Here is a 23821-nt window from a genome sequence, read left to right as displayed (position 1 = left end):
TTTTAATAGCAACATTGTCATTGTAACTATAGATAGGTTATTTCATAATATACATCTTTTCAAAACACAGTGGTTTCATGTGTCAGGATGGCCGAGCGGTCTAAGGCGCTGCGTTCAGGTCGCAGTCTGCTCTGGAGGTGTGTGTTCAAATCCCACTTCTGACAATGTTATTCATTTTCTTCTTTGCTCTACAGTTTCTATTTCTTGTTACTTGTGAAAAGATTGACTTTAGAATTAGACAAACACTCACTGCAAATCTCTTTCAATTTACAACATAAAAAATGCATCAATTATTTCATTATTTCCCATGTTGCAATAAAAGATCAGATTGTATTCTCCCTGGATAAAAGAGCATGAAACCAACCACATATGTGTATATCATATTATTTTTATTATTTGATCCACAATTCTTTATTTACAGAGGTAGCAAAATAAAATATCTCACAAATTCAGAATGAGGGCTCCATATCTTTGGCTTAAGAAAACTGCTCTTCTCAGCCAATGGTCATGAACAGAAACCCCACTGGGGTCCACTACAATGGCATCCAATCAAACCCATGAGCTAAATTAAGTAGCCAGTTTGTGCAAGATTCACAAATTTCATTTAATTGCTGAGTTAAAATCCATTAGAGAACAAACTCTAGACACTTGGATTCCAACCCTGAACATGGAAAACAAAACTTACTTTTATTGTAAAGCCAACTAGAAACCTCTTTAAAATGAATGGAAAAGCAATTCATATCTAGTTTTTAAATTAACAGTTTTAATAGCAACATTGTCATTGTAACTATAGATAGGTTATTTCATAATATACATCTTTTCAAAAAGCAGTGGTTTTATGTGTCAGGATAGCCGAGCGTTCTAAGGCGCTGCATTCAGGTCGCAGTCTCTTCTGGAGGCGTGGGTTAAAATCCCACTTCTGACAATGTTATTCATTTTCTTCTTTGCTCTACAGTTTCTATTTCTTGTTACTTGTGAAAAGATTGACTTTAGAATTAGACAAACACTCACTGCAAATCTCTTTCAATTTACAACATAAAAAATGCATCAATTATTTCATTATTTCCCATGTTGCAATAAAAGATCAGATTGTATTCTCCCTGGATAAAAGAGCTTGAAACCAACCACATATGTGTATATCATATTATTTTTATTATTTGATCCACAATTCTTTATTTACAGAGGTAGCAAAATAAAATATATCACAAATTCAGAATGAGGGCTCCATATCTTTGGCTTAAGAAAACTGCTCTTCTCAGCCAATGGTCATAAACAGAAACCCCACTGGGGTCCACTACAATGGCATCCAATCAAACCCATGAGCTAAATTAAGTAGCCAGTTTGTGCAAGATTCACAAATTTCATTTCATTGCTGAGTTAAAATCCATTAGAGAACAGACTATAGACACTTGGATTCCAACCCTGAACATGGAAAACAAAACTTACTTTTATTGTAAAGCCAACTAGAAACCTCTTTAAAATGAATGGAAAAGCAATTCATATCTAGTTTTTAAATTAACAGTTTTAATAGCAACATTGTCATTGTAACTATGGATAGGTTATTTCATAATATACATCTTTTCAAAAAGCAGTGGATTTATGTGTCAGGATGGCTGAGCTTTCTAAGGCGCTGCATTCAGGTCGCAGTCTCCTCTGGAGGCGTTGGTTCAAATCCCACTTCTGACAATGTTATTCATTTTCTTCTTTGCTCTACAGTTTCTATTTCTTGTTACTTGTGAAAAGATTGACTTTAGAATTAGACAAACACTCACTGCAAATCTCTTTCAATTTACAACATAGAAAATGCATCAATTATTTCATTATTTCCCATGTTGCAATAAAAGATCAGATTGTATTCTCCCTGGATAAAAGAGCTTGAAACCAACCACATATGTGTATATCATATTATTTTTATTATTTGATCCACAATTCTTTATTTACAGAGGTAGCAAAATAAATTATATCACAAATTCAGAATAAGGGCTCCATATCTTTGGCTTAAGAAAACTGCTCTTCTCAGCCAATGGTCATGAACAGAAACCCCACTGGGGTCCACTACAATGGCATCCAATCAAACCCATGAGCTAAATTAAGTAGCCAGTTTGTGCAAGATTCACAAATTTCATTTCATTGCTGAGTTAAAATCCATTAGAGAGCAAACTCTAGACACTTGGATTCCAACCCTCAACATGGAAAACAAAACTTACTTTTATTGTAAAGCCAACAAGAAACCTCTTTAAAATGAATGGAAAAGCAATTCATATCTAGTTTTTAAATTAACAGTTTTAATAGCAACATTGTCATTGTAACCTTAGATAGGTTATTTCATAATATACATCTTTTCAAAAAGCAGTGGTTTCATGTGTCAGGATGGCCGAGCGGTGTAAGGCGCTGCGTTCAGGTCGCAGTCTCCTCTGGAGGTGTGGGTTCAAATCCCACTTCTGACAATTTTATTCATTTTCATCTTTGCTCTACAGTTTCTATTTCTTGTTACTTGTGAAAAGATTGACTTTAGAATTAGACAAACACTCACTGCAAATCTCTTTCAATTTACAACATAAAAAATGCATCAATTATTTCATTATTTCCCATGTTGCAATAAAAGATCAGATTGTATTCTCCCTGGATAAAAGAGCTTGAAACCAACCACATATGTGTATATCATATTATTTTTATTATTTGATCCACAATTCTTTATTTACAGAGGTAGCAAAATAAATTATATCACAAATTCAGAATAAGGGCTCCATATCTTTGGCTTAAGAAAACTGCTCTTCTCAGCCAATGGTCATGAACAGAAACCCCACTGGGGTCCACTACAATGGCATCCAATCAAACCCATGAGCTAAATTAAGTAGCCAGTTTGTGCAAGATTCACAAATTTAATTTCATTGCTGAGTTAAAATCCATTAGAGAACAAACTCTAGACACTTGGATTCCAACCCTGAACATGGAAAACAAAACTTAATTTTATTGTAAAGCCAACTAGAAACCTCTTTAAAATGAATGGAAAAGCAATTCATATCTAGTTTTTAAATTAACAGTTTTAATAGCAACATTGTCATTGTAACTATAGATAGGTTATTTCATAATATACATCTTTTCAAAACACAGTGGTTTCATGTGTCAGGATGGCCGAGCGGTCTAAGGCGCTGCGTTCAGGTCGCAGTCTCCTCTGGAGGCGTGGGTTCAAATCCCACTTCTGACAATGTTATTCATTTTCTTCTTTGCTCTACAGTTTCTATTTCTTGTTACTTGTGAAAAGATTGACTTTAGAATTAGACAAACACTCACTGCAAATCTCTTTCAATTTACAACATAAAAAATGCATCAATTATTTCATTATTTCCCATGTTGCAATAAAAGATCAGATTGTATTCTCCCTGGATAAAAGAGCATGAAACCAACCACATATGTGTATATCATATTATTTTTATTATTTGATCCACAATTCTTTATTTACAGAGGTAACAAAATAAAATATCTCACAAATTCAGAATGAGGGCTCCATATCTTTGGCTTAAGAAAACTGCTCTTCTCAGCCAATGGTCATGAACAGAAACCCCACTGGGGTCCACTACAATGGCATCCAATCAAACCCATGAGCTAAATTAAGTAGCCAGTTTGTGCAAGATTCACAAATTTCATTTCATTGCTGAGTTAAAATCCATTAGAGAACAAACTCTAGACACTTGGATTCCAACCCTGAACATGGAAAACAAAACTTAATTTTATTGTAAAGCCAACTAGAAACCTCTTTAAAATGAATGGAAAAGCAATTCATATCTAGTTTTTAAATTAACAGTTTTAATAGCAACATTGTCATTGTAACTATAGATAGGTTATTTCATAATATACATCTTTTCAAAACACAGTGGTTTCATGTGTCAGGATGGCCGAGCGGTCTAAGGCGCTGCGTTCAGGTCGCAGTCTGCTCTGGAGGTGTGTGTTCAAATCCCACTTCTGACAATGTTATTCATTTTCTTCTTTGCTCTACAGTTTCTATTTCTTGTTACTTGTGAAAAGATTGACTTTAGAATTAGACAAACACTCACTGCAAATCTCTTTCAATTTACAACATAAAAAATGCATCAATTATTTCATTATTTCCCATGTTGCAATAAAAGATCAGATTGTATTCTCCCTGGATAAAAGAGCTTGAAACCAACCACATATGTGTATATCATATTATTTTTATTATTTGATCCACAATTCTTTATTTACAGAGGTAGCAAAATAAAATATCTCACAAATTCAGAATGAGGGCTCCATATCTTTGGCTTAAGAAAACTGCTCTTCTCAGCCAATGGTCATGAACAGAAACCCCACTGGGGTCCACTACAATGGCATCCAATCAAACCCATGAGCTAAATTAAGTAGCCAGTTTGTGCAAGATTCACAAATTTCATTTCATTGCTGAGTTAAAATCCATTAGAGAACAAACTCTAGACACTTGGATTCCAACCCTGAACATGAAAAACAAAACTTACTTTTAATGTAAAGCCAACAAGAAACCTCTTTAAAATGAATGGAAAAGCAATTCATATCTAGTTTTTAAATTAACAGTTTTAATAGCAACATTGTCATTGTAACTATAGATAGGTTATTTCATAATATACATCTTTTCAAAAAGCAGTGGTTTTATGTGTCAGGATGTCCGAGCGTTCTAAGGTGCTGCATTCAGGTCGCAGTCTCTTCTGGAGGCGTGGGTTCAAATCCCACTTCTGACAATGTTATTCATTTTCTTCTTTGCTCTACAGTTTCTATTTCTTGTTACTTGTGAAAAGATTGACTTTAGAATTAGACAAACACTCACTGCAAATCTCTTTCAATTTACAACATAAAAAATGCATCAATTATTTCATTATTTCCCATGTTGCAATAAAAGATCAGATTGTATTCTCCCTGGATAAAAGAGCTTGAAACCAACCACATATGTGTATATCATATTATTTTTATTATTTGATCCACAATTCTTTATTTACAGAGGTAGCAAAATAAAATATCTCACAAATTCAGAATGAGGGCTCCATATCTTTGGCTTAAGAAAACTGCTCTTCTCAGCCAATGGTCATAAACAGAAACCCCACTGGGGTCCACTACAATGGCATCCAATCAAACCCATGAGCTAAATTAAGTAGCCAGTTTGTGCAAGATTCACAAATTTAATTTCATTGCTGAGTTAAAATCCATTAGAGAACAAACTCTAGACACTTGGATTCCAACCCTGAACATGGAAAACAAAACTTAATTTTATTGTAAAGCCAACTAGAAACCTCTTTAAAATGAATGGAAAAGCAATTCATATCTTGTTTTTAAATTAACAGTTTTAATAGCAACATTGTCATTGTAACTATAGATAGGTTATTTCATAATATACATCTTTTCAAAACACAGTGGTTTCATGTGTCAGGATGTCCGAGTGGTCTAAGGCGCTGCGTTCAGGTCGCAGTCTCCTCTGGAGGCGTGGGTTCAAATCCCACTTCTGACAATGTTATTCATTTTCTTCTTTGCTCTACAGTTTCTATTTCTTGTTACTTGTGAAAAGATTGACTTTAGAATTAGACAAACACTCACTGCAAATCTCTTTCAATTTACAACATAAAAAATGCATCAATTATTTCATTATTTCCCATGTTGCAATAAAAGATCAGATTGTATTCTCCCTGGATAAAAGAGCATGAAACCAACCACATATGTGTATATCATATTATTTTTATTATTTGATCCACAATTCTTTATTTACAGAGGTAGCAAAATAAAATATCTCACAAATTCAGAATGAGGGCTCCATATCTTTGGCTTAAGAAAACTGCTCTTCTCAGCCAATGGTCATGAACAGAAACCCCACTGGGGTCCACTACAATGGCATCCAATCAAACCCATGAGCTAAATTAAGTAGCCAGTTTGTGCAAGATTCACAAATTTCATTTCATTGCTGAGTTAAAATCCATTAGAGAACAAACTCTAGACACTTGGATTCCAACCCTGAACATGGAAAACAAAACTTACTTTTATTGTAAAGCCAACAAGAAACCTCTTTAAAATGAATGGAAAAGCAATTCATATCTAGTTTTTAAATTAACAGTTTTAATAGCAACATAGTCATTGTAACTATAGATAGGTTATTTCATAATATACATCTTTTCAAAAAGCAGTGGTTTTATGTGTCAGGATGTCCGAGCGTTCTAAGGCGCTGCATTCAGGTCGCAGTCTCTTCTGGAGGCGTAGGTTCAAATTCCACTTCTGACAATGTTATTCATTTTCTTCTTTGCTCTACAGTTTCTATTTCTTGTTACTTGTGAAAAGATTGACTTTAGAATTAGACAAACACTCACTGCAAATCTCTTTCAATTTACAACATAAAAAATGCATCAATTATTTCATTATTTCCCATGTTGCAATAAAAGATCAGATTGTATTCTCCCTGGATAAAAGAGCTTGAAACCAACCGCATATGTGTATATCATATTATTTTTATTATTTGATCCACAATTCTTTATTTACAGAGGTAGCAAAATAAAATATCTCACAAATTCAGAATGAGGGCTCCATATCTTTGGCTTAAGAAAACTGCTCTTCTCAGCCAATGGTCATAAACAGAAACCCCACTGGGGTCCACTACAATGGCATCCAATCAAACCCATGAGCTAAATTAAGAAGCCAGTTTGTGCAAGATTCACAAATTTAATTTCATTGCTGAGTTAAAATCCATTAGAGAACAAACTCTAGACACTTGGATTCCAACCCTAACATGGAAAACAAAACTTAATTTTATTGTAAAGCCAACTAGAAACCTCTTTAAAATGAATGGAAAAGCAATTCATATCTAGTTTTTAAATTAACAGTTTTAATAGCAACATTGTCATTGTAACTATAGATAGGTTATTTCATAATATACATCTTTTCAAAACACAGTGGTTTCATGTGTCAGGATGGCCGAGTGGTCTAAGGCGCTGCGTTCAGGTCGCAGTCTCCTCTGGAGGCGTGGGTTCAAATCCCACTTCTGACAATGTTATTCATTTTCTTCTTTGCTCTACAGTTTCTATTTCTTGTTACTTGTGAAAAGATTGACTTTAGAATTAGACAAACACTCACTGCAAATCTCTTTCAATTTACAACATAAAAAATGCATCAATTATTTCATTATTTCCCATGTTGCAATAAAATATCAGATTGTATTCTCCCTGGATAAAAGAGCATGAAACCAACCACATATGTGTATATCATATTATTTTTATTATTTGATCCACAATTCTTTATTTACAGAGGTAGCAAAATAAAATATCTCACAAATTCAGAATGAGGGCTCCATATCTTTGGCTTAAGAAAACTGCTCTTCTCAGCCAATGGTCATGAACAGAAACCCCACTGGGGTCCACTACAATGGCATCCAATCAAACCCATGAGCTAAATTAAGTAGCCAGTTTGTGCAAGATTCACAAATTTCATTTCATTGCTGAGTTAAAATCCATTAGAGAACAAACTCTAGACACTTGGATTCCAACCCTGAACATGAAAAACAAAACTTACTTTTAATGTAAAGCCAACAAGAAACCTCTTTAAAATGAATGGAAAAGCAATTCATATCTAGTTTTTAAATTAACAGTTTTAATAGCAACATTGTCATTGTAACTATAGATAGGTTATTTCATAATATACATCTTTTCAAAAAGCAGTGGTTTTATGTGTCAGGATGTCCGAGCGTTCTAAGGTGCTGCATTCAGGTCGCAGTCTCTTCTGGAGGCGTGGGTTCAAATCCCACTTCTGACAATGTTATTCATTTTCTTCTTTGCTCTACAGTTTCTATTTCTTGTTACTTGTGAAAAGATTGACTTTAGAATTAGACAAACACTCACTGCAAATCTCTTTCAATTTACAACATAAAAAATGCATCAATTATTTCATTATTTCCCATGTTGCAATAAAAGATCAGATTGTATTCTCCCTGGATAAAAGAGCATGAAACCAACCACATATGTGTATATCATATTATTTTTATTATTTGATCCACAATTCTTTATTTACAGAGGTAGCAAAATAAAATATCTCACAAATTCAGAATGAGGGCTCCATATCTTTGGCTTAAGAAAACTGCTCTTCTCAGCCAATGGTCATGAACAGAAACCCCACTGGGGTCCACTACAATGGCATCCAATCAAACCCATGAGCTAAATTAAGTAGCCAGTTTGTGCAAGATTCACAAATTTCATTTCATTGCTGAGTTAAAATCCATTAGAGAACAAACTCTAGACACTTGGATTCCAACCCTGAACATGGAAAACAAAACTTACTTTTATTGTAAAGCCAACAAGAAACCTCTTTAAAATGAATGGAAAAGCAATTCATATCTAGTTTTTAAATTAACAGTTTTAATAGCAACATTGTCATTGTAACTATAGATAGGTTATTTCATAATATACATCTTTTCAAAAAGCAGTGGTTTCATGTGTCAGGATGGCCGAGCGGTGTAAGGCGCTGTGTTCAGGTCGCAGTCTCCTCTGGAGGTGTGGGTTCAAATCCCACTTCTGACAATGTTATTCATTTTCTTCTTTGCTCTACAGTTTCTATTTCTTGTTACTTGTGAAAAGATTGACTTTAGAATTAGACAAACACTCACTGCAAATCTCTTTCAATTTACAACATAAAAAATGCATCAATTATTTCATTATTTCCCATGTTGCAATAAAATATCAGATTGTATTCTCCCTGGATAAAAGAGCATGAAACCAACCACATATGTGTATATCATATTATTTTTATTATTTGATCCACAATTCTTTATTTACAGAGGTAGCAAAATAAAATATCTCACAAATTCAGAATGAGGGCTCCATATCTTTGGCTTAAGAAAACTGCTCTTCTCAGCCAATGGTCATGAACAGAAACCCCACTGGGGTCCACTACAATGGCATCCAATCAAACCCATGAGCTAAATTAAGTAGCCAGTTTGTGCAAGATTCACAAATTTCATTTCATTGCTGAGTTAAAATCCATTAGAGAACAAACTCTAGACACTTGGATTCCAACCCTGAACATGAAAAACAAAACTTACTTTTAATGTAAAGCCAACAAGAAACCTCTTTAAAATGAATGGAAAAGCAATTCATATCTAGTTTTTAAATTAACAGTTTTAATAGCAACATTGTCATTGTAACTATAGATAGGTTATTTCATAATATACATCTTTTCAAAAAGCAGTGGTTTTATGTGTCAGGATGTCCGAGCGTTCTAAGGTGCTGCATTCAGGTCGCAGTCTCTTCTGGAGGCGTGGGTTCAAATCCCACTTCTGACAATGTTATTCATTTTCTTCTTTGCTCTACAGTTTCTATTTCTTGTTACTTGTGAAAAGATTGACTTTAGAATTAGACAAACACTCACTGCAAATCTCTTTCAATTTACAACATAAAAAATGCATCAATTATTTCATTATTTCCCATGTTGCAATAAAAGATCAGATTGTATTCTCCCTGGATAAAAGAGCTTGAAACCAACCACATATGTGTATATCATATTATTTTTATTATTTGATCCACAATTCTTTATTTACAGAGGTAGCAAAATAAAATATCTCACAAATTCAGAATGAGGGCTCCATATCTTTGGCTTAAGAAAACTGCTCTTCTCAGCCAATGGTCATAAACAGAAACCCCACTGGGGTCCACTACAATGGCATCCAATCAAACCCATGAGCTAAATTAAGAAGCCAGTTTGTGCAAGATTCACAAATTTAATTTCATTGCTGAGTTAAAATCCATTAGAGAACAAACTCTAGACACTTGGATTCCAACCCTAACATGGAAAACAAAACTTAATTTTATTTTAAAGCCAACTAGAAACCTCTTTAAAATGAATGGAAAAGCAATTTATATCTAGTTTTTAAATTAACAGTTTTAATAGCAACATTGTCATTGTAACTATAGATAGGTTATTTCATAATATACATCTTTTCAAAACACACTGGTTTCATGTGTCAGGATGGCCGAGTGGTCTAAGGCGCTGCGTTCAGGTCGCAGTCTCCTCTGGAGGCGTGGGTTCAAATCCCACTTCTGACAATGTTATTCATTTTCTTCTTTGCTCTACAGTTTCTATTTCTTGTTACTTGTGAAAAGATTGACTTTAGAATTAGACAAACACTCACTGCAAATCTCTTTCAATTTACAACATAAAAAATGCATCAATTATTTCATTATTTCCCATGTTGCAATAAAAGATCAGATTGTATTCTCCCTGGATAAAAGAGCATGAAACCAACCACATATGTGTATATCATATTATTTTTATTATTTGATCCACAATTCTTTATTTACAGAGGTAGCAAAATAAAATATCTCACAAATTCAGAATGAGGGCTCCATATCTTTGGCTTAAGAAAACTGCTCTTCTCAGCCAATGGTCATGAACAGAAACCCCACTGGGGTCCACTACAATGGCATCCAATCAAACCCATGAGCTAAATTAAGTAGCCAGTTTGTGCAAGATTCACAAATTTCATTTCATTGCTGAGTTAAAATCCATTAGAGAACAAACTCTAGACACTTGGATTCCAACCCTGAACATGGAAAACAAAACTTACTTTTATTGTAAAGCCAACAAGAAACCTCTTTAAAATGAATGGAAAAGCAATTCATATCTAGTTTTTAAATTAACAGTTTTAATAGCAACATTGTCATTGTAACTATAGATAGGTTATTTCATAATATACATCTTTTCAAAAAGCAGTGGTTTCATGTGTCAGGATGGCCGAGCGGTGTAAGGCGCTGTGTTCAGGTCGCAGTCTCCTCTGGAGGTGTGGGTTCAAATCCCACTTCTGACAATGTTATTCATTTTCTTCTTTGCTCTACAGTTTCTATTTCTTGTTACTTGTGAAAAGATTGACTTTAGAATTAGACAAACACTCACTGCAAATCTCTTTCAATTTACAACATAAAAAAATGCATCAATTATTTCATTATTTCCCATGTTGCAATAAAAGATCAGATTGTATTCTCCCTGGATAAAAGAGCTTGAAACCAACCACATATGTGTATATCATATTATTTTTATTATTTGATCCACAATTCTTTATTTACAGAGGTAGCAAAATAAAATATCTCGCAAATTCAGAATGAGGGCTCCATATCTTTGGCTTAAGAAAACTGCTCTTCTCAGCCAATGGTCATAAACAGAAACCCCACTGGGGTCCACTACAATGGCATCCAATCAAACCCATGAGCTAAATTAAGTAGCCAGTTTGTGCAAGATTCACAAATTTAATTTCATTGCTGAGTTAAAATCCATTAGAGAACAAACTCTAGACACTTGGATTCCAACCCTGAACATGGAAAACAAAACTTAATTTTATTGTAAAGCCAACTAGAAACCTCTTTAAAATGAATGGAAAAGCAATTCATATCTATTTTTTAAATTAACAGTTTTAATAGCAACATTGTCATTGTAACTATAGATAGGTTATTTCATAATATACATCTTTTCAAAAAGCAGTGGATTTATGTGTCAGGATGGCCGAGCTTTCTAAGGCGCTGCATTCAGGTCGCAGTCTCCTCTGGAGGCGTTGGTTCAAATCCCACTTCTGACAATGTTATTCATTTTCTTCTTTGCTCTACAGTTTCTATTTCTTGTTACTTGTGAAAAGATTGACTTTAGAATTAGACAAACACTCACTGCAAATCTCTTTCAATTTACAACATAAAAAATGCATCAATTATTTCATTATTTCCCATGTTGCAATAAAAGATCAGATTGTATTCTCCCTGGATAAAAGAGCTTGAAACCAACCACATATGTGTATATCATATTATTTTTATTATTTGATCCACAATTCTTTATTTACAGAGGTAGCAAAATAAATTATATCACAAATTCAGAATAAGGGCTCCATATCTTTGGCTTAAGAAAACTGCTCTTCTCAGCCAATGGTCATGAACAGAAACCCCACTGGGGTCCACTACAATGGCATCCAATCAAACCCATGAGCTAAATTAAGTAGCCAGTTTGTGCAAGATTCACAAATTTCATTTCATTGCTGAGTTAAAATCCATTAGAGAACAAACTCTAGACACTTGGATTCCAACCCTCAACATGGAAAACAAAACTTACTTTTATTGTAAAGCCAACAAGAAACCTCTTTAAAATGAATGGAAAAGCAATTCATACAGATGTAGCCACCTTTATCTTGAGTGGCCGCGGCGGTTGGCCCGTTCGACCATACGCAGCGCACTGTGGCGTAGCGAGGCGCGCATAGCCACAGAGAGGCTATCTAATCGCACGGAGACAGACATTTGACGTTTGGCGTTACCTTTACGTGTAATACCTGCGATCAGCCACCAGATGTCGCTTTTTACAATCACCACTGCGCATGCGTGTGGTCTCCCGTAAAATACAATACTGACATACATAATAAGGACTACTTTACTAAGGCGTCTCATTACGCTGCATACAGCAAATACTGTACTCATTACGCTGCATTATTTAATACAGTACTGTACAGTATATACAGTACGACACCGACGCAAATACAGTAGTACAGCATACAGTATATGATCCATCTACAATACTTTATGAATACTGTATGTGAGCGTCCGAGTCCCGCAGACAAAACACAGTACTGTAAAACCAGTAGTGTACACTGTCGCAAATGGATGTGTGTTACAAGTTCACTATTGCCTCTCAAGATTAGGAATTTTCTACAGTATGTTATCGTCTTAATCCCGTAGCCATTACAGCATAATCAAAACCAACGGATTTATACATTTGTCTGCGGTGAAGTGGTGAAGTGTTTCGCTTCCTATACTCAGAGTCCAGGGTTCGATTCCTTAAGTACTAATGCATGTTACTGTAGTTTTTTTCACACTTTATTATTTTTTTTATTCACCCCCACCTCGTGGCAGGCAGCAGTTGGGTATGGAATGAGAAATGGCATAAGCTGTGCAGGCTACGGGGCGGTGCTGAAGGAGCGTCACAATCCCCTAGCCAAAATACACAGATACTGTAAGCGTATACTGTAAGATACAGTACTGTAAGCGTGAGATACTGTATTGAGCTAGGGGATTGTGACGCTCCTTCAGCATTGCCCCCTGAACTGTGAAATGTACAGTATGCCATATTGTATCTCACTACATATCCGAGCGCTGCCACGTGCTGGGAGTTCACGGTCGGCGGCCATGTTGTCAGGTTGCTAAGCGATCCAGCTCGGTATACCGTAATGTGCATAGACCTCGCTTATCCCAATGTAATTGAGCTAGGGGATTGTGACGCTCCTTCAGCATCGCCCCGTAGCCTGCACAGCTTATGCCATTTCTCATTCCATACCCAACTGCTGCCTGCCACGAGGTGGGGGTTCAGGAGGTGGGGGTTCATGGGTAGTGGTCGTTTTGACAGTGTGCTATGCGATTGAGTCCGGTGTACCGTAATACTGTATGCAATCCTACAGTAGCTTATCCCTCCCCTGTGTATTTTGGCTAGGGGATTGTGACGCTCCTTCAGCATTGCCCCCTGAACTGTGAAATGTATGCCATATTGTATCTCACTACATATCCGAGCGCTGCCACGTGCTGGGAGTTCACGGTCGGCGGCCATTTTGTCAGGTTGCTAAGCGATCCAGCTCGGTATACCGTAATGTGCATAGACCTCGCTTATCCCAATGTAATTGAGCTAGGGGATTGTGACGCTCCTTCAGCATTGCCCCCTGAACTGTGAAATGTATGCCATATTGTATCTCACTACATATCCGAGCGCTGCCACGTGCTGGGGGTTCACGGTCGGTGGCCATTTTTAGTGTGCATAGAACTCGCTTATCCACATAGGCCCCTGTGTTTTTAACTACTATATTGAGATGCACATTTCTAGGCCTACAGTATTTAATATACAGTAAGCAGCATTGTTGTTAGGCAATAATTGAAGAATTTACATACAGTACTGACATGTACTGTATGTAATGCTTGTACATCATGTCAGTCGACCCTTATGCTGTACACTACTGTAAGTCTCACAGGGCCCATGCACTTCCAAGGAGGGTTATTTACTGTACTGTATCTGTTTCATACAGGAAACTAATTGCAGTCCATAACACTAATATTAAGCCCACTCCATTATCCACTCCTCCCCTGTGTATTAAACACCCCCTACCACCCTGGAAGTCATGTACCAGGGCCCCTTCATTCAGCACAATGCCCCCTTCTACAGTTTAGTGTTCTCCTTCCTGCCCCATCTGTGCAGTAAAGGAATAATTAGCAGAAATTATTTCTCCAGGTCCTACTGTACATACTGAGCGAAAGATAGAACCCCCCTATCCCCCGCGGAGCATCAAAGCTGCCGCTGATAGCTCCCCCCACCCCTTCCGCTGGTGAGTGGGTAGGGTCCCCAGTGCATTGCTGTGTCCAGGGGCCCACACTGCTGTTAAGATGGCTCTAGTAATTGAGCTAGGGGATTGTGACGCTCCTTCAGCATTGCCCCTGGACTGTACCATACTGTATCTCACTCCATATCCAAGCGCTGCCATGTGCTGGGAGTTCACGGTCGGTGGCCATTTTGTCAGGTTGCTAAGCGATCCAGCTCGGTATAACGTAATGTGCATAGACCTCGCTTATCCCGGTGTACTATGTGCAGTAGTACTGAATGATTGCTATCACTTGTGGTGAAACACCTATCTTATCAAATACAGTAACTACTGTACAGTATAGTTGTTCGCACAGGTGATGGTAATCATACTGTATATTTAAACTGAAGTCCGTAACAGAGCATTCTGTCCCTCCTGCAGAGGTTCTTGTTGGGAGGCACAGGGAAAAAAGGCAAATACTGTACAGTACTGTATTTGCACTTTACTGTTGTGCACTTTATTTGAAAATGTACAGTTGTTTGCTATTTTTAGCATGCTGTGCTTTACATGTTTTCTTATTGTGGTTTTTATATTTTTAGACAAAAGACAAAGAATGCAGACTACCAGATTTTACGGGAGTGCCAAAACCCACCCATCAGTGGCACAGAAACTTGCTGCAGTAGTCCCACAAAAGAAGAAGAAAACTGCCAAGGCGGCTCAGAAAGAAAATGTGGTGAAACCACGAAAAAATGCCAAGGCAAAGAATAATACGTTGGAGCTGATATGTGGTGTGGCAAATGATGTAATTGTTCCATCTCCTGCAGATCACAGTGTTCAGCCAATGAATCTGGAAATACCGGTGCTAGAGGACGTGACAAACACGCTGCATCAGGAAGCTTCTTTTTTGGACCATGTAGCCACCCCTGGACAAGAAGACATGACACATTCACCACGAAGAAGGTTGCATTTCACAGATGTGAACACCAAAGTGCAGGACTGCCAGTGTACCTGTCCTGTTTTACTAAAGGAGCTACTCAGTAAGGTGACCAATATGGAGTCAGAAGTTGGTGGACAGGTCAATCAGCTGCAGACCGATGTGGCTGGCCTTAAAGAAGGCATAAAGGAACAGATGGTAGAAGCCATGAAGAAAGTCATTGAACAAACGAGGGAAGAATGGCAAGTTGGAGTTTGCCGCACCATCATTGCAACACACCACCAAGCGGTTCAAGTCAGCGGCCTGGACGACCGAGGCCTGGAGGACCGCAGAGGAGGCCTGGAGGACCGCAGAGGAGGCCTGGAGGACCGCAGAGGAGGCCTGGAGGACCGCAGAGGAGGCCTGGACGACCGCAGAGGAGGCCTGGACGACCGCAGCGGACTGGACGAAGTCAGCGGCCTGGAGGACCGCAGAGGAGGCCTGGAGGACCGCAGAGGAGGCCTGGAGGACCGCAGAGGAGGCCTGGAGGACCGCAGAGGCCTGGACCACAGCAGCGGACTGGACGAAGTCAGCGACTTGGACGACCGCAGAGGAGGCCTGGAGGACCGCAGAAGAGACCTGGAGGACCGCAGAAGAGACCAGGAGGACCGCAGAAGAGACCTGGAGGACCGCAGAGGAGGCCTGGAGGACCGCAGAGGAGGCCTGGAGGACCGCAGAGGAGGCCTGGAGGACCGCAGAGGAGGCCTGGAGGACCGCAGAGGGCTGGACGACCGCAGAGGAGGCCTGGAGGACCGCAGAAGAGACCTGGACGACCGCAGCGGACTGGACGAAGTCAGCGGCATGGAGGACCGCAGAGGAGGCCTGGACGACCGCAGCGGACTGGACGAAGTCAGCGGCATGGAGGACCGCAGAGGAGGCCTGGAGGACCGCAGAAGAGACCTGGAGGACCGCAGAGGCCTGGACCACAGCAGCGGACTGGACGAAGTCAGCGACTTGGGCGAACGCAGAGGAGGCCTGGAGGACCGCAGAAGAGACCTGGAGGACCGCAGAGGAAACATGGAGGACCGCAGAGGAGGCCTGGAGGACCGCAGAGGAGGCCTGGAGGACCGCAGAGGAGGCCTGGAGGACCGCAGAGGAGGCCTGGAGGACCGCAGAGGGCTGGACGACCGCAGAGGAGGCCTGGAGGACCGCAGAAGAGACCTGGACGACCGCAGCGGACTGGACGAAGTCAGCGGTATGGAGGACCGCAGAGGAGGCCTGGACGACCGCAGCGGACTGGACGAAGTCAGCGGCATGGAGGACCGCAGAGGAGGCCTGGAGGACCGCAGAAGAGACCTGGAGGACCGCAGAGGCCTGGACCACAGCAGCGGACTGGACGAAGTCAGCGACTTGGGCGAACGCAGAGGAGGCCTGGAGGACCGCAGAAGAGACCTGGAGGACCGCAGAGGAAACATGGAGGACCGCAGAGGAGGCCTGGAGGACCGCAGAAGAGACCTGGAGGACCGCAGAGGAGGCCTGGAGGACCGCAGAGGAGGCCTGGAGGACCGCAGAGGAGGCCTGGAGGACCGCAGAGGAGGCCTGGAGGACCGCAGAGGAGGCCTGGAGGACCGCAGAAGAGACCTGGAGGACCGCAGAGGAGGCCTGGAGGACCGCAGAGGAGGCCTGGAGGACCGCAGAGGAGGCCTGGAGGACCGCAGAGGAGGCCTGGAGGACCGCAGAGGAGGCCTGGAGGACCGCAGAGGAGGCCTGGAGGACCGCAGAGGCCTGGACCACAGCAGCGGACTGGACGAAGTCAGCGACTTGGACGACCGCAGAGGAGGCCTGGAGGACCGCAGAAGAGACCTGGAGGACCGCAGAGGAGGCCTGGAGGACCGCAGAGGAGGCCTGGAGGACCGCAGAGGAGGCCTGGAGGACCGCAGAGGAGGCCTGGAGGACCGCAGAGGCCTGGACCACAGCAGCGGACTGGACGAAGTCAGCGACTTGGACGACCGCAGAGGAGGCCTGGAGGACCGCAGAAGAGACCTGGAGGACCGCAGAAGAGACCTGGAGGACCGCAGAAGAGACCTGGAGGACCGCAGAGGAGGCCTGGAGGACCGCAGAGGAGGCCTGGAGGACCGCAGAGGGCTGGACGACCGCAGAGGCCTGGATTCAAGTGTGCTGTTGCCAGGAACACCAATGATGACCAGCACACCTGCTCACAGGCCACTTCGCAATACATTCGGAGGCTCTCTGAACAATATTGCCCTGGCTGTCATCTCAACTTCCCTGGACGACCATCTGTACAGAGCTTCAAATGGACATATTCAGAAATATGCATATTCTCTGTTCCAGCACCATGTACGGTACGACAAATACTTGACGTGGGCCAATCGTGTGAACTTTGATGGTTCCAAGGGCAAACTTCCGCTGCCCAAAAATCTGGTACATGACATCATGGCTAGGTGTGAACGCCGCGTGAGGATTGGTGATCCAGAAAAGAGGAAGATAAGGGATACCATAAACTCTGTGCTGAGAACGAAGAGGAAAATGACTTGGAAGCTCGACTATGATGAAACCAGATCATTACCTAACTCCTAGCTTCTGCACATCAGCTTCACACAGCTGAAGTTAAAAAATTGTGTCAATGTACCTGTATTACCTGTACATTTTCTGGGGCTGCATGCACTGTGCTGAATCCACTTGGAGCAGCTCGGTTACTCAAAGGGGAGTGCATGAACTTGGCTCACCACATTCCTGGTAATGTAAGGGCCTGTTACAAGTTGCCCCTTTTATTCCTGTTGATTTTTTCGGCGCTGCTGTATCTATCCAGTAGCAGCCGAGTCCATTGTGCTGTGTCCATCTGGGGCCTTGGGCTGCGTTTCCATCCAGGGGCTGCTGTTGTCAGTCCTCTATTCTGGTGTCCGTATGCGACAGTGTTAAAAAGCAAAAGACAAAAACGAAAAATAATTCAAAAAAGCAAAACCTAAAAATAAAGTACAAAAACCATTACCCCGCACCACCACCACAAAAAAATAAATTATAAAAATGTTAAAGTTGATATTGTTACTGTATTTGTGCTGTTACCTTTTGATTAAAGTACCGTACAGTATGTGTGATGTTGGCTTTATTACAATACAGTACAGTATGTGTGATGTTACATGTTCCAAATGACTTTGTCCGTAAATAAAGTGTTTCTTAAAATAAACATGACGTGGTTTCCAATGTTTGTATTCCCAACTTCCTGTACTGTATAAATTAGTACTACTGTATGATGGGAAATCAAGTAAGAGTGGTATACTGTATGTAAAACAACTTGGTTAGGCATCTTGCATTTCATATTTTAATAAAAACCACAGGAAACTTCTATTTTTAAAAGTTTATTGAAGAAAAAAAAGGTGTTTTTTTTTTTAAATAAAGTTTGAAAGTTAATTAAAACAAAAAAGTAGTTTGTTCTTCGTTACATTCTTTTCTTGTGTATATAGATATCTGTGGGGAAAAAAAAAAAAAAAGTATTAAAGTAAAGACACTCATGTTCATTTGTTTTCCAAGAAAATTTGTGGAACCACACAGCCCAGCAATAAGTCATGCTGGGCTGTGTGGTTCCACAAAAGGCATGCGGTACAAAGTGAAATAGTGGTGTCAGTGGTCAGCACTTTGACACGCTAACATTTGTGGAACCACACAGCAATGGCTGACACACACAAAATGGCTGACACACACAAAATGGCTGACACACACAAAATGCCTGACACACACAAAATGCCTGACACACACAAAATGCCTGACACACACAAAATGCCTGACACACACATGCTGGAGTGAAAACACATGTTTGCCAAACAGTCGACAGCACATGTCGGCAAGATGGCCGACCAAACTTGCTCCAAATCACCCCAAACTGGCCAGAAAGCACCCCAGCACACTCAGGAGGTACTGTACACCACAGCTAAATTAGGAGAGAATTTCATTACAAACAGCCAGATCTTGCAGATTATCTGCCAGATAATTGTATGGTGTACAGTATGCCTATCTTATACAGTAGAAAAAGATACTATACAATGGAGTACAAGAACAAAATTTTTTATTAAATAAAATTAAATAAAACTTAATAAAATATTAAAATAGTGGTCCACTAGGAGGTGGACCACCACCCGCTGGAGCTGGATGGCACGCCGCAACTGTTCTGTGGGAAAAAAAGGACAGTATTACAAAACAAATACTGAATACTTTACAGTGTAGTAATGGCAATACAGTACTGTACTTTACTCTATATTAGACAATATTGTTATTTACAATGTACAGTACTGTATTGTCAGTACAGTAAATCAAACACTACTGTATGCTGTCGAGGTAATTTAAACATTGCTTTAGTTTACCTCTTGTATAAGTGGGCTGCTGCCTGCCCGCTTCTGGGCCAGCCCACCTATCTTGCCCCTGTCTGGGGCCCCCATAAATAATTGGCACTATATTGGAGAAAAAAAAACATTTAGTCACATTCAAATAGTAAACAATTATTACTGTATACTGTAGGTACAGTATTATACTGTATTGCTGGTATTCAAAATATAAAGTACTGTACAAGAGTTTAGCTTCAATAGGTCATAAACAAATTGTCAAAGGAATTAAACACCACAGTACAAATACTGTAGACATTTACTGTATGTATTAGCAGTCATGACATTTCATGACCGCTTCAGAAAAAAGAGGGTTACAGTACTGTAGGTGGTGTTGTAGGGAGTACTATCCATAATAGTGGACTGTACTCAGAGCCAGCCATAAATAATATGATTCCCTAGTCAAGTTTTTGGATGCTGCCCCCTTGCACAGATGCTATTTCCGCCTCTGAGCCTGTACCCCTTTCCCAGCACCATCACCCCTCAACCATAGCAGTCGTCATTTTGGTGCTCCTCCAACTTACTGTACTGTATGTTTAAAATAGCAACAGTGTGCACATTCGGTGTGCATCCCAAAACGGTGCATGTTCTTGCTGGGAAGGGGCAAGGCCACACAGTAATTCCCCAATCTGAAATGACGCCACACAGTACTGCAACTTTATTCACAACATATCATGCAATAGTGTCTCTTTTTCTCGTTACATCATATGATAGTACCACATTACTCCTCAAAGTATTCCCACTTATTCACATTGCATCACATCATATTGCTCTTTGTTCACATTAGACCACACAGTAGTGCCCTTGCTACAGTATATGTTACACAACAAAGTACTGTATACACATAATGCTGCACATTAGTAATGCATTTTGTATGCACAGAATATACTGTAGGCATGCTGCATATCATATTAATCAGCAGAAGCTGCTTGTGCCCCTGGGCATTTGGCAAGTATGCCTATGCCTAGGGCAGGCTCAGACTGGAGATCAGTACGTAATCCCGCTGGACGGGATCCCGGCAGTCAAAATACAGACGCCGGAATCCCGACCACACAATCCCGACAGGGGCGGCGAGCGGAAAGCAGCCCCTTGCATGCTTGCTTCGCTCGCCACGCGGTGGGCACGGTGCCTCGCTACGCTCTACACACTATTATATCAGTAGTCAGGAAACGCAGCATGCATTTGTGGAGTGAAGAGGGTGAAAAAGGAGAGAAAGTACAGTTTGTACTGTAAGGTTATGTCAGAGGGTGTGAAGATGATCAGCTCAGTGTTATACATGTTACAGTAAGTTAGAATACAGTACAGTGCATTATGTATTTCTATTTTATTACCAGGTGTCTCCTCCACTGGTTGGCGACGGACTGTAAAAAGATAAAATACAGTTAGTCATATCAGTTGGACTTAAAGTAATGTTGGAGAAAAAAAATACTGTAATTGCAGTACCAACTATTGCTACTGTACAGTATATTTATTTACCAAAATGGTATTCTGGCTCGTCGTCTGTGGGTAAAAGAGAAGAATATTATAAGATACAGTATACAGTAAAAAGTATAGTAATAGTAAACTAGTGTCCAGGCCTAGTGACAGGTGGGTAAAAAAAAGGTATGCTTGTGACAGGCATGGTGATTCCAAGGGACCCCACCGAGACCATCAGAAAATTTGTGAGTGGCCCGTATGCCGGTGATTATGACTAGACTAAGGTAGCAACTCTTTTTTGCTTTGAATTATGCATACTGTACAGTACTGTACTGTATGTGCATATTGTACAGTACACTTAAAATATTTAGCAGTTACTGTAGTGGTAATTTGTAGTGGCAAATATGAGAATTCTAACTACAGTATATGAAGATACTTCTCTGACAATTACAAATATTACCTACTGTACTGCATTATCGTCTGTAAGTGTAACTACTGTAGATAAATGTTAATGTGGAATGTGATTGGTTGCTACTGTATGGGCAATATCACCAGTTCAAACAAAAACAATCATCTAAAGTCCCCCATCCACTATTCCGATTTGTGCAATTTTTATCCGATTTCTACGCATTTTCCAGAAAAATCTGATGAAAAGTGCTACTCTGGTGGAATCAAATCAATGTCAGTGATAATTCTTACCACTAAATGCCGCCTCATCATATGCATCATCATCCTCCTCGGCGGCCTGTTCCAGTGTAGGAACTATGAAAAAACATTAATGCGAAAAAAAAGGTTAATTCCAGGAAATACACTACTTTACACCTAACCGCTAGAATCCTGACTGCTGGTCATGCAAACCCAACCCATTGGTTTAACACAATGTACAGTACAGTACAATACTTTAGTTTACTTACCAAGTTGGGGAGAGGGCTTTTTCTCCCCTTCCTCATCCCCTTCCTCATCACTGTCAATAATCACTGAGTGGAAAATAAAAAAATATTATAAACAAAATACAGTAGAGTACAGTTACTACAAAATTGCACAGTAGTACAGTGCTACAGGAGGCAGAGATATATTCATAATACAGTAGGAGCAGAATGACTGTCCAGTGGTAGGGGACATACAGTACTGTACTGTGCCTGTATTTAACTCGTGTTGGAGGAGAGGCGATTTCGCACACAGAGGCGAAAAGGGGTCTTCACAGTGAGGGAAATACTGTACAGTACATGTTTGGAATTCCCTGCCTGAAAAGTAATAAAAGTGGACTTGGTCAATACTTTTAAGAATGGGCTTGTGAAAATCCTACTGTACTTACTATACTGTGGCGGCTCCGACGAATCAGAGTCCACGTAAGTGACATCTGTGTTGAATATAAAAAAAACAAAAAGAAAAGTCAATGGGATTTCTGCAATCAGGATACCGCTGTCGGTCACTTGACTGCTGGAATCCTGACCACTGGTCACGCAAACCCAAGCCATTGGTACTGTTAATAAATCAATGAATGTAGAATGTAGAGTACTGTACAGTAGATTACAATTCTTACCAGGCTGGCCTGAAGGCTCCCCCATTTCCTCCTCCTCTGTATCAATAACGAGGCGGTCTGTGTGTACAAGATAACAAGTATTGTAAAATAAAAAAATTACAGTAATACTGTAGGAAACTAGTGTGTCTGTAACAAAAATAATGATTACCACTTCCAGAGCTCTGCTGGTCAGACGGTGTTGGTGGTGGTGGTGGTGGTGGTGGTGGTGGTGGTGGTACTGTGAGAAAAAACAACAGTGCTGTAAGTGAAGCTGTCAATTTGAAACATGTACTGTACAGTATCCAGGACACATGTACAGTAGTGTAACAACGATGACAGTAGCACCAGAATTCTCGTTACACAATACCTGGCAGCGCAGCAGCAGGTGGTGGTGGTGGTGGTGGTGGTGGTGGTACTGTGGGAAAAAAAATAACAGTACTGTAAGTGAAGCTGTCAATTGGAAACATGTACTGCACAGTATCCAGGACACATGTACAGTAGTGTAACAACGATGACAGTAGCACCAGAATTCTCGTTACACAATACCTGGCAGCGCAGCAGCAGGTGGTGGTGGTGGTGGTGGTGGTGGTGGTACTGTGGGAAAAAAAATAACAGTACTGTAAGTGAAGCTGTCAATTGGAAACATGTACTGCACAGTATCCAGGACACATGTACAGTAGTGTAACAACGATGACAGTAGCACCAGAATTCTCGTTACACAATACCTGGCAGCGCAGCAGCAGGTGGTGGTGGTGGTGGTGGTGGTGGTGGTACTGTGGGAAAAAAAATAACAGTACTGTAAGTGAAGCTGTCAATTGGAAACATGTACTGCACAGTATCCAGGACACATGTACAGTAGTGTAACAACGATGACAGTAGCACCAGAATTCTCGTTACACAATACCTGGCAGCGCAGCAGCAGGTGGTGGTGGTGGTGGTGGTGGTGGTGGTACTGTGGGAAAAAAAATAACAGTACTGTAAGTGAAGCTGTCAATTGGAAACATGTACTGCACAGTATCCAGGACACATGTACAGTAGTGTAACAACGATGACAGTAGCACCAGAATTCTCGTTACACAATACCTGGCAGCGCAGCAGCAGGTGGTGGTGGTGGTGGTGGTGGTGGTGGTACTGTGGGAAAAAAAAAAACAGTACTGTAAGTGAAGCTGTCAATTTGAAACATGTACTGCACAGTATCCAGGACACATGTACAGTAGTGTAACAACGATGACAGTAGCACCAGAATTCTCGTTACACAA

The 23821-nt window shown here is 40.3% G+C and overlaps 9 non-coding genes across 9 annotated transcripts; all 9 read left to right on the top strand.

The window, feature by feature from the left end:
• The first annotated feature begins 81 nt into the window (after nt 1-81).
• TRNAL-CAG (transfer RNA leucine (anticodon CAG)) lies at nt 82-164 on the top strand. Its single transcript has one exon. It is a non-coding gene; the product is annotated as a tRNA-Leu (tRNA).
• Nucleotides 165-2364: 2200 nt separating this feature from the next.
• Nucleotides 2365-2447, top strand: TRNAL-CAG (transfer RNA leucine (anticodon CAG)). Its single transcript has one exon. It is a non-coding gene; the product is annotated as a tRNA-Leu (tRNA).
• A 678-nt stretch (nt 2448-3125) lies between these two features.
• TRNAL-CAG (transfer RNA leucine (anticodon CAG)) lies at nt 3126-3208 on the top strand. Its single transcript has one exon. It is a non-coding gene; the product is annotated as a tRNA-Leu (tRNA).
• Nucleotides 3209-3886: 678 nt separating this feature from the next.
• On the top strand, nt 3887-3969 carry TRNAL-CAG (transfer RNA leucine (anticodon CAG)). The gene has a single exon. It is a non-coding gene; the product is annotated as a tRNA-Leu (tRNA).
• A 1439-nt stretch (nt 3970-5408) lies between these two features.
• On the top strand, nt 5409-5491 carry TRNAL-CAG (transfer RNA leucine (anticodon CAG)). The gene has a single exon. It is a non-coding gene; the product is annotated as a tRNA-Leu (tRNA).
• Nucleotides 5492-6929: 1438 nt separating this feature from the next.
• On the top strand, nt 6930-7012 carry TRNAL-CAG (transfer RNA leucine (anticodon CAG)). Its single transcript has one exon. It is a non-coding gene; the product is annotated as a tRNA-Leu (tRNA).
• Nucleotides 7013-8451: 1439 nt separating this feature from the next.
• TRNAL-CAG (transfer RNA leucine (anticodon CAG)) lies at nt 8452-8534 on the top strand. Its single transcript has one exon. It is a non-coding gene; the product is annotated as a tRNA-Leu (tRNA).
• A 1438-nt stretch (nt 8535-9972) lies between these two features.
• TRNAL-CAG (transfer RNA leucine (anticodon CAG)) lies at nt 9973-10055 on the top strand. The gene has a single exon. It is a non-coding gene; the product is annotated as a tRNA-Leu (tRNA).
• Nucleotides 10056-10733: 678 nt separating this feature from the next.
• On the top strand, nt 10734-10816 carry TRNAL-CAG (transfer RNA leucine (anticodon CAG)). The gene has a single exon. It is a non-coding gene; the product is annotated as a tRNA-Leu (tRNA).
• Nucleotides 10817-23821: the final 13005 nt, after the last annotated feature.

Source organism: Pseudophryne corroboree, unplaced genomic scaffold, assembly GCF_028390025.1.
Source record: "Pseudophryne corroboree isolate aPseCor3 unplaced genomic scaffold, aPseCor3.hap2 scaffold_1575, whole genome shotgun sequence".
Classification (NCBI taxonomy): Eukaryota; Metazoa; Chordata; class Amphibia; order Anura; family Myobatrachidae; genus Pseudophryne; species Pseudophryne corroboree.
Note: the sequence above shows the minus strand (reverse complement) of the source record. Positions and strands in the feature narration are given on the sequence as shown.